Genomic DNA, 11,889 nt, shown 5'->3' on the forward strand with positions numbered 1-11,889 from the left:
ATAGCACCAAAATGATCATGATTAACCATTCCAATGGCTAATCATTACCAAACATTTCCATACCTCTCAATGAACAACATACAAAACGATTATAACGCTATGCTCAAAGTATATATAAGCCATTTTCGCATGGCTATCCAAATATATACATTACCAAAAAGTACATGACTAACAACAAAGGGCAGTCCTATACATGCCATTTTCAAAGTTCAACTAAAAGAGTACCAAAAGGGCTTTGGTAGTGTGGACGACTTCGACTTTGACACTCCCGAGTCCGATGGCTGACGAACAAAATCTATAAAACAGAAAAATCAAGGCAACGGAATAAGCATTTAATGCTTAGTAAGTTTGAGTAATGAAATTATGCACATCTGAAGTATAGCATTCATATGACTAAACGAATAATTTCATATACACATATTCTCAAAATCATATTTACTTCACATTTCCAACCCTTATATTCATATATATGGGATCAACTTAACTAAAGGCCGGAAGCTTGTTAATCGATTGAGCGAATACTATTTAAAGGGAATCATCTATTCCAATGCATATACGAAACATACCTCATCGTTTGGATTTTACGAGCGTATTAATTGAAATTATTACAGCGAGATCGCTCATTCTCAAACCAAGTACCTTCGGGATTTAGACGGATATCGCAACTCGCACAAATGCCTTCGGTACTTAACCCGGATATAGTAACTCACACACATGCCTTCGGGTCTTAGCCTGGAAATAGTCACTAGCACAAATGCCTTCGGGACTTAGCCCGGGTATAGTAACTACTCGCATAAATGCCTTCGGGACTTAGCCCGGATATAGTAACTTGCACAAATGCCTTCGGGACTTAGCCCGGATATCATCCGAATAATCATATACATATGTCCACAAATCATAACACATTTTTATTTCGTTTTCATTACTAGAACTCAGACACAAGGCACTTATCTACCACTACCATTTTCGGCTCAATAGCCACATACAAAGAGCATGGTTTTGATTCGCTATATAACATGATCTAAACGAATCATGATCTAAGTTCCATTACTCGAAAACTTACCTCGGATATTTTTGAACAGTTGCGGGTAGGCTATTCGATCGCTTTCTCTTTTCCCTTGTCTGGTCTAGTTCCTCTTTGCTCTTGGGCTTAATTTAAACAAATGAATTTGTTTAATCATTTTGAATATTAAAAGCTTCTTTAAAGCATTTAACCCTTATACTCAATAATGAAACCAAACCATATACATAATTATTTTATCACATCACCTTAAGCACACATATCAACTATCATACATCCATTTCGCAGGCCAAGTTACAAATAAAAAAAAATTGCATACACACCAAAAATTTAATTACCCATTTCGACCTTAGAGGGTAACTTCAATGCAAATTGTATATACAATTTGCCATCCACGTACCACATTTTTAACAAGCCGAAATTACTCCTACATGTTATCCATTATAATTATTTCATAGATATAAAACATAGCTGATGTATCTTTATCCTAAATACGTATAATAATACCCAAATCCTCAGCTATTTTAACGAACACGACACAAAAGATTAACTGAAACTCCATTCAATTTTAAGGTATTAACCCTACTAAACTCTTATCATGACCATACCTAATCGAATTCAAGTAGAGGATTAATTACAGCCATGTACACCAATATATAATTATAACATGTTTTAATATCTTATATATCTCATTCGGCCATAACCACACAACTTAACTTTTATATACAAATTCTATCTCATGATCAATTGTAGCAATTTACACATAGGTTACATATTTGTCAAACCATGACCGATTATGTATATAAATTAAATATTTCACATAACGCATAACTCAATGACCAAAATTTATGTAACCCTAAATGTCTAAATATGAATATCCCTCAATTCTCTTATAACTTAACCCTTTTTCTCCTTTTATCCTAATATCCATTAGCATTTAGTTCATCAAACCAACATTTAATCCTATTTCCTTTAACACAATTGTATTCGGTAATGACCACATCATTTAACCAACTAAAATAATAAACCACAACATTTAAATTCATCTTATTCTTCTCCCATTTGACCGAATGAATATTTATCAAATGCAACTCAACTAACAACAACATTTTTCTTTCTAAAATGTATATACACTCATACGGCCACTTTCAAATTGTACTTTTCAACCATGAATTCTACTCATTCAAACATCATTTAAGCTACTTAACAAGTAATTAACATCCCAAAAAAAACTTATCAAAATGACACCAATTTAGCACTTGCCGAATGGATATTTATCTATTGACTCATGAAATTAAACCATGGGTTAAATAAGCTATGTACTTATCAATTTAATCTCATAGTCAATTAAAAAGAAAAATCACAATGCATACCTTAAACTAGGATAGCCATGGCCGAATACCTTGGTTTTTCCTCTTCAAAATTCCCTTTCCCCATTTTGGCAACCAAGAAGAAAGATGAGCATGTATACTTTTTTTTATTGTTTTACTAATCACTTTATTTTAAAATAAAAATAAAGCCATCCCTTATTATAATTCCAAAACAAAACATATATCTTACATCAAACATCATTTATGGCCGGCCACTAAGGAAAATTTGGTGCATTTGACATGCAAATCCCTCATGTCATCACTTCATGCATTATTTAGTACTTTAAAATTTACCTATCACACTTTCAATTTTTATCACATGAGTCCTATCTTAAAAATTTCACATACAAATAACCAAATCAAAGCATGAAACTTTCACACATGATTTACACATATAATAAACACAGAATTTAATAGTTAATTATTTTTATGACTCGGTTTTGTGGTCCCGAAACCATTTTCCGACTAGGGTCTATTTAGGGCTGTCACAGCTTTTTTTAAGCTTCAAAATAGCTAAAATTAGTAAGCTCAAAGCTAAAAATAGCAAAACTAAATACGAGAAAAATCCTCAACCATATTTGGCAATCCCTAATTTTAGGGATGATTTATTTTTTAAAAATATCTCAACAATCTCTCCCTAAAACTAAAAGTGTACTTTTAGTTTAATACATACTACGTGATGTCTAAGGCCAAGTATGCAATACCTATGCTCATACTTTGAAAAGTTTACAGTTTTGCCCTTATTCATGCTCGGGTCAACTTAAAAGCTTTTGTAAGCTCGACTAAGTTTCGGCTTTGCTTGTATACTGTGATGTGCATGCATTTATGATTAGAATCTATGATTGAATGAATTGTTATTGAGAATTAAATGTGATTTGCTCCAATAACAAAAGTAGCATCTCATAACTCGGGTTCGGCGACCAAGTCGGGTAAGGGGTGTTACAAAGTATTTTCCTGAACTTGAAAAATAATGCCAACCTAAGAGGCTTGGTAAGTACATTGGCAACTTGATCATCACTTTTGTAATATTCTAGCTCGATTGCTCATTCTTTGCTAATATATCATAGAAAGTAATATTTTACATCAATATGCTTGCTTCTTCCATACAACATAAGATTCTTTGATAACTTTATGGCTGAGTTGTTATCACAGAAAACTGTAGTGGCTCTTTTTGGTTTGAATTGTAGTTGTTCAAGGATTCTTTTAAGCCAAATAGCTTGATAGGCACAAACTGTAGTAGCAACAAATTTAACTTTTGTGCTTGATAATGTGATAATAAATTGCTTCTTAGATTGACCTGAGTCAAAAGTAGTAGTAGTTTTGATCTATTTTCACACTTAAGGAGCTTGTTTTCTAGCCATTTTAGTATTTAATATTACGTTTTCAGTATTTAGTAGTTAGTATTAAAAGTTAATAAAATAAGTGTTTTTATAAACATATTTTGCGAGTGTTGTGACCTATTAGGTTGGTACCGACCTTAGGTAGTTCTAATTTGTGTAATTGAGTGTGTAGGATAATGAATTATAGACCCAATGGACATAAGAGTAAGGGACAAGTAATGCATAAGTTTTTCAGGCCGTCAAAGCATGAAACGAACCAAAAGAGGCATAAAACCTATGTTGTGTCGCGCCATAAGCCTTGCATGGCGCGATATAAGGTCAACGTGGTACCCAAGTATTCTGGGGCTATTTTCGTCTACACAATCAAATTTATACAAAGACCTACGACGTGCCGAAGACCTAATTCGGATTGTCAACACTCATATAAATAAAACCTTAGAGGTTTGATGTAACTAAGTTGTCTTAGAAGCATCCGAAAACCCTAATAGTTTAGGAGTAGGATTAGATTAAGTTTTCTTTTACTTTTCATAAGCTTTTTGTTATTTCCTCTTGGATCGGTTTCGATCCCAGAGTTCTTTTATTTAATTGAAGTATTTCAATTATTTCTCTTTTGCAAGAATAATACCCGTAATTCCAATCAAGAGATCCACTACTCTGTTTTTCAATCGACTTTGAATCCAAGATTTTTCTAATCTCTTTTCTTTTTTAATTCAATCGTGTTCTTTACATGTTTACTTCAATTGAGATAGAGATTATGAATACCATGAGTGGTTAAATCCCTTAGGGGAGATTAACGAGTGGATGGGGACGGTATTAACGAAGGATTAAGTGTTTCCCGATAGGATTAGTTGGTTTAAATTACGCGTTCCTAAACCCTAGGCTTGACAACCCTAGGAAGTAATCATTGGTTAAACGAGATCAGTAGATAAGTTTTACCAAGTAAATTGCAGTTTATCCTGGTTGAGAAAGTGAGGTTGGGAGATAAGCAAGTATCAACCAATTAATTAATCAGTTAGAGGCCGGAAGGTAATAATTAGTTAGTTAATAACTAATCCTCTCTAAAACCCTAATCTAAAGTTAATTACAACCCCTAAAATGAGTTAATCTTCATGATTGGTTTTATTGATTTAGTTGTTTGTTGATTTTATTGTTTATTTCTTTTAATTATTTAATTTCTATTATTAATCTCTTTTATGATATGTTGTAATATAGAATTTAACCAGTATTATTTAGACTTATTACTATAAAGATATTTTTAATAAAATTAGTTCATCCTCAATTGGGTAAGATACTTGTAGACACCGTCGATTTAATTCTATATATTTTCGGTATGATATTTATACTATAAACAATAACACTTTTATAGGTGGTCATAGATTACCACGAAATAGCCCCTGTGCCAAGCATAAAGACATAGCTTAAAGTGCGCCTTTTGCCATCTTAATTTCTTGCATAATCATTATTGGTGAAGCCAATCATGTCGAACATTTCACACTTCTTGTAGAAAATCCCTAAATCCTTAGTTCCTTGTAAGTAACAAAGGATTCACTTGGCAACTAATAAATGCTTTTCAGTCAGGCTCTTTATGTACTTGCTAATAAAACTCACAAAATACATAATGTCTAGCATCGTAGTAGTTAGATACATCAAACAACCTACAATTTTCTTATAAAGTGTGCTATCCACCTTATTCCTATCTCCTTCTTTAATTAGCTTTAAGCTAAATTCAATTGGAGTCTTCGTAAAGTTACAATTTGTTATCTTGAATTTGTCTAAAATTTCTCACATATTTTTTCTCTTCCTCCAAGTATCCATTTAAAAATGTCGATCTGAAATTTGACTAGAAGGTATGACAAGAGTTTTGCGTTGCTAAAGCAATCAACAATCTGATGGTGTCATATCTTGTAATTGGGGCAAAAACTTCTGTGTTGTCCATACCATACTCTTATTTGTACCCCTTAGCCACTAACTGTGCCTTGCACTTGTCAACCTCCCCATTTTCCTTCAGCTTCGTCTTGTAGACCCACTTGACACCAATGCTTAGGAAAATCATTCAGCTTCTAAGTATCATTCCTTTAAATGACTTCGATTTTAGCATCCATTGTCTCTTTCTATTTTTCCTCATTGACAACACTTTCAAAACATGTTGGGTCACAATATGAAAATAATGAGTAATTGTATCATCATTTTCTCCTATTTTAGTTACCTCATAATCTTGAATCCATGTGGGCCCTTTTCAAACACAACGAAGTAGTTTAGCTGCTATACTAGTTTCATCTCCATGTGTAAGCAACACCTTAGTGGCTGGTGGAGAAGTATTCTCGGGTATTTCTTTAACTTCATTATCACAAAGGACTTGAGTAGGTTGTGCTTCATCCCAATCCCAAGTGTTCTCTTCATTAAACACATCATCTCAGCAAATCAAGACCTTCTTTGTCACGTGATTGAACAATTTGTATGTCTTTGATGTTTTGCTAATACTAAGAAAGACTCAATTCTTACCTTTATCATTAAGCATCTTCCTTTTTTATCCTCTAGGACAAGTCCATAGACAATTCACCCAAAATTTTTGAAGTGATATACCGTTGGTTTGTTGGGAAATGTGCCCATATTGTAGTAAACATATAATTATTTTCTATGTATTTAAACGATGAATAAATAAATTTCACATTTCACTGTTATGTCTTTTGTATTTCTGTCTTTCATATTTTGCATGCAAAATGAAATTGTGACAAGCAATATTAGCTCATTGATTGTCTAAGTTCAATTTGATAATAAGTGGCATTGTAAGAATGTTTACGTTGCGAGAAAGACAACTCACTTTAGTAGATAATCTAAACGAGTCAGTAATCCCGTAAAAGAATCAAAGTGAGCATTTGTTTCAAATATTGAGAATGATTATTATGTTGCCTACAATTCCAATTGAGGAGATGGCTAGTCTTGGCTATCGGAGCAGTTGACTCCACGGGTAAAGACATAGATATATTCATTAGCAGAATAATATATTCAACTAGACCCAAGATGAATTAATTCTGAATCCATTTGTGAATTAATTCATTTGTGACATTCATGATGTGACTTACCTAAATCTTGAGTTAGTAATTGACCATGCGTTTGTAACTCATGTGTTTTGGTATAAATGACGGCTTATGCTCTAAAGATGATCGAGCCGATAGTCGATATGTTGGGTACATGACTTGTGTATGACTTGAATTTACTAGGAACAGTGGAATTCATAGCTCAATTAAAGAGTTAACGATATCTTCTCATTGGCATTATGTGAACTGATAAAAATGGAACATGGCCACTAGTTGATAGTTCTCGAACGAGCAATATATAACGGTCATTTATTGACAATGATCATATTAATCACTAAAAAGATACAATGGTGACAATGAGATAAAATAGGATTGTATTGAGTGAACTGATTTAACTCAAATGAATTAAGGATATCATATGAGGGTAACACACAACATGACAAGGTCATTAGACAAAACAGTTTGATGAATTGCTTTCATAAAGAGTAAACGATAATGATTTTTCAATCATGGTATTTCTTGTGGACTAACTCCATGATTAAGTAATTGTAAATTATCATAACAATGCTTCTAGACATAATTGCAATTACTATAGCCTATTGTATATGTTTGATTGATCCCTCTGCTAGCTCAAAGAAAAATTGATTAGTCTGCATTTGAATTAGAAGTAAATTCTACGACTTTGGAAATAATTTAATCGAGCCAATTTATTTGATTTAGAATTGTTCAACTAGAGAATATGATTAAATAATTTTTATTAAAAAATTAATTTGGAAAATCTAAGTGATTTTTGAAAAAATTAATTTTGATTAACTAAAATTAAATTAATCAGATTAATTAAAATTAATATAATATTTTTGGAAATTAATTTTCAAGTCAGACAATTGGCCCAATGGGTAATTGAATTTAAAAGTTGGACCTGAGATCGTAAATTGGGCCTAGGAGCCCAAAATGGAGACCAAAACTAAAAAACTAGTTGAATCAGGCTTGGTATGTGAAACCGAGTTGACGGTCCAACTGGTGGCTAGATCAGACAGGTCAGGCCATTACTTTTATTATTATTATTAATTTTTATTATTTGACGTATTATTGTTATCACTTTTTTTTCTTTCTTACTATCGTTGCATTATTATTACCTTTTTACTTATTTTCTTATTACTTAGTTATTTACGTTTCTTATTCACTCATAATTTCGTTATTATTACGTATAAGCATCATAATTTGCTTCCGTATTTTACTATAAATCACATCATGTTTTTTCGATACTTTAAAATAATCCTTTCATAAAAGTGATATTCCGTATTTTGTAATTCGAGACAATCGTGCCTTAACTTACTAGGTTTCGATTTTTCTCATTTAACCTAAATACGAAATACTCTTTTTAACCACAATACGAGTCTTAAAAATGCTTATTTTCGGAGATACGAGGTGTGGTGCCCTAACTTACCGGGTATGACATCATTGATACCCCGAAATAAGATCTTTTGCAAATAAAGGCAATGTTCGGTGTTCGGAAATACGAGGGAGCGTGCCCTAACTTACTGGGTTTCGATTTTCCTTGTTCACCCTAACTAACCGAATATCCTTTTTGAAGAAGTTAAAATATAAGGCAAGCTCGATCTCAAAATATGAGATGTCGTGCCCTAACTTACTGGGCATGGTATTTTATTACCTCGGGATAAGCAAGTTTTCGATATCCGTTTTAATTTATTCAATCATTTTTCAGCATTAATACAAAGAGAGATTGTATTTTAAATTCTTTCAGGTATTCAAATTCTCGACACTAAGACACTAATTAATCAACTAGGTACCAATTTTGGGTGTATCGAGGGTGCTAATCCTTCCTCATGCGTAACCGACTCCCGAACTCATTTTTTGATTTTCGTAGACCAAAAATTATCGTTTTAGTAAATCTTCACTTTTATTAAAATGATTAATTTAAGGTGATCCGATCACACCTCATCAAAAAAGATTGGTGGCGACTCCTCTATTCGTTTTTCATTTTCAAAAATCTAAGTCAATTCCCGTTTTACAAAAAAATGGTTACGACATTAATAATATTATATAACATATAACTATTACTAAAAATTTTAATATATATAACTATTATAATAATATAGATTATAATAAAAGATATAATATTACATGATATTATAATGTTTAATCAGCGATGCATATATATAAACTATTAATATATTATATGATATGATATAGGGTTATATAATATAGAGGGCTAACTTTTAAATGTACGAAAAGTATAGGAATTTAGAGTATATTTCAACTATTAGTATAATAATAATATTTAATATATAATATATAATGTACTACTATTATATATAACTATTATTTTACTATAGATTCTAATAAAAGATATAACATAAATAGTGATGTGTAATTTAGTATATTAACATGTTTATAATTATAACTAGCAATACATAAAAGAGAATAAATTATATTAGGATGATCCTATAAAGCATGGTTTTTAGGCACCAATAAAATTGTGTCACGTCATTAAATTTTAAATATAACAAAATATTATTATACACTCATCTATATCTAATATCTTCTCCAACTTAATTTAACTTTAATTAAATTATTTAAAATAATTAATTTTTTAAATTATAAACAAACATCTTTTCTTCTTTTACAAATATTAATCATTTTATTTTTCATTTTCATAAATTAATATTTTTTATTTTTGTGCAGCCAATTTTAAAAAAAAATAGTAATTTTTGTGCAATTTTTTCTATGTCATTAACACATAATTTTGGTAATTATTTTACTTTGAATCTCGAAGCCAGAACCCAAATCTTGAACTTAAACCTTGAACCCCGAGGTTTAAGGTTTAGATTTGAGATTTAAGGTTCATGGTTTAGGATTTAATGTTTAGGGTTCATGGTTATGGGTTTAAGGTTACATGTTATAGTTTAGTGTTCAGGGTTTAAAGATTTGGAGTTATGAGTTTAAGTTTAGGGTTTTGGATTCGAGATTCTATATTCAGGGTTCAGGGTAAAAAAAAACCAAAATTATGTGTTAATGGCATAGAAAAAAATAATGAAATGTGATTTAATAATTGAGAAGGGAATATGAATAATATGGTGAGGTCCATAAAATAATTTCTCTATGTATGAGTGTATAATAATAATTTCATATATTTAAAATTTCATGATGTGGCAAATTTTTATTGGTGCCTAAAAACCTTAATTTTTAGAATTATCCTTATGTAAGTTATTCCCTACATAAAATATTATTAAAAACTTAATATTTAATAAATTATTATTTTTTAAATTAGATTTTGAATTAGGCTTTAACTTTTACAACTTGTATTTGGATATTAAGTTTAATTTCTTTTTATTTTGTACTTGAAATTTGGGCTATAATTAATCTATTTTGAGTTTGGATAATAATGAGTATATTATTTAGGTTTTAGCTTAGTATAATATATTTAGGGTTTGGAATAAATTTACACTACAGCAAAATCGAATTTTAGCGGCGTTTTTAGGCCTTTAGCGGCGTTTTTGCAAGCGTCGCAAAAAACGCCGCTATAGACGGCGCCGCAAAATTTTGCGGCGTTTATTTGAAAAAACGCCGCTATAGGTCAAGACCTTTAGCGGCGCTTTTCCAACAAACGCCGCTAAAGGTCATGAAATTTAAAATATATATATATAAAAATTAAAATTCATTATCAAAATATTGAGAAGAATAATGTCCATGATTTAAATATAAAAATTTTCTATTAAAATTCATTATCAAATAAAAATAAAAATAAAAATATAGAATCAAAACTAAAATAAATAATAAAAATTAGATTAAATATAAATATAGAATCAAAATAATAAAGCACCAAACTTGTATACTGCCCACCATTATAAGTCACTAAAAGCAAGAAAAACAAAATGACTTAATTCATGGAATTCACGAATGTTAACATCAGACATGAGTTTAAAACTTTTCCTTCAGAAGGATGTTCAAAACCAGAATCCACAATAGATCGAAGCAGCTCCGGTTTCAGCAGCAAGTTTCTGAATCCCGAACTGTGAATTCCAGCATACCCCCTACACCACATAAAAAAGAACATTGCTTTACACTAAAACTAGCAGATTATATTAGAACATTGTTTACCTTAAAAATATGTATAAATTAGAATCAACTAAGGCTAAAATACCTGAGGAAGTGCTTTGACACTGCTGCGATAAGTATAAAGCACTGATGCCATCTCCTTCCCATCCTGGATAAATGTGTTCTGCCATGCCATCAAATACAAGATCAGAGACTAAAACAAAACACTAAAAAGTTTATCAAAATTTTGCAATTAAAAACACTATGTCAAACTAAGTTTAATAGCTCCACCAAAATACATCTTAGAAGGAAAGGACACTTTGCTCACAAAATGTCTTTGTTTTTCACTCAAACTAGTAGTTGACAAGCACATATAATCATAGAAAGAAGATAAACATTTAGCCCATTAGTCAACCAACTTTGGTACCCTGAGAGTTAGAAAGTCAACTTACTGTATAGGACCAATCAAAAAGCAAATACACTAACTCTTATTAATAAAATTTTACTTTTATTTTGTAATTTGGAAATTGGAAATTTTTTTATTAAAATGAAAATTGAAATCCTTTGGCTTAAACCACAAAAAAATAACTGAAATTTTTTTTGGTCATAATTGATACCTAAGCTAAACTTCATTACTCAAAGTAACATATAAACTACATTATGTTACTTAAATTACCCAATCTGTTAAAAAAATTCACTTATCTAATCATTTTGTGATAGATGATAATATTTAACTAAAAAATAATTTTTATTTCCTTAAACTTCTTTCTAAAAAAAAAACTTATAAATATATACATTTCTTTTTTTTCTCCACCCAACAACTTAGCTATAGAAAATTCAAGTTCATCCAAACCTACTTTTCAATAACAAAACCTAAACTTTGGCAAGCTTTTTTTTGTTTTTAAATCTCAATTTCGACTCATTTTTCATCCAAATTCAAAATTCATTTATTAATTTTTTTAAAAATAAAATTTTTTATTCTTTTCTATATACTTTGTATAAGATAATTAATATTAGATAAACATATATAACAAAAAAAATTGGATAACACATTAAATTCA

The 11,889-nt window shown here is 30.4% G+C and overlaps 1 long non-coding RNA gene across 1 annotated transcript; it reads right to left on the reverse strand.

Annotated features, from left to right (window-relative positions):
• Window positions 1-10,555: 10,555 nt before the first annotated feature.
• On the reverse strand, window positions 10,556-11,207 carry LOC107888064 (uncharacterized). Its single transcript, XR_005915990.1, has 2 exons — window positions 10,935-11,207; window positions 10,556-10,824 (listed from the first exon to the last, which is right to left on the reverse strand). It is a non-coding gene; the product is annotated as an uncharacterized lncRNA (long non-coding RNA).
• Window positions 11,208-11,889: the final 682 nt, after the last annotated feature.

The sequence above is a fragment of the Gossypium hirsutum genome, chromosome A03 (assembly GCF_007990345.1).
Source record: "Gossypium hirsutum isolate 1008001.06 chromosome A03, Gossypium_hirsutum_v2.1, whole genome shotgun sequence".
In the NCBI taxonomy this organism is placed as follows: Eukaryota; Viridiplantae; Streptophyta; class Magnoliopsida; order Malvales; family Malvaceae; genus Gossypium; species Gossypium hirsutum.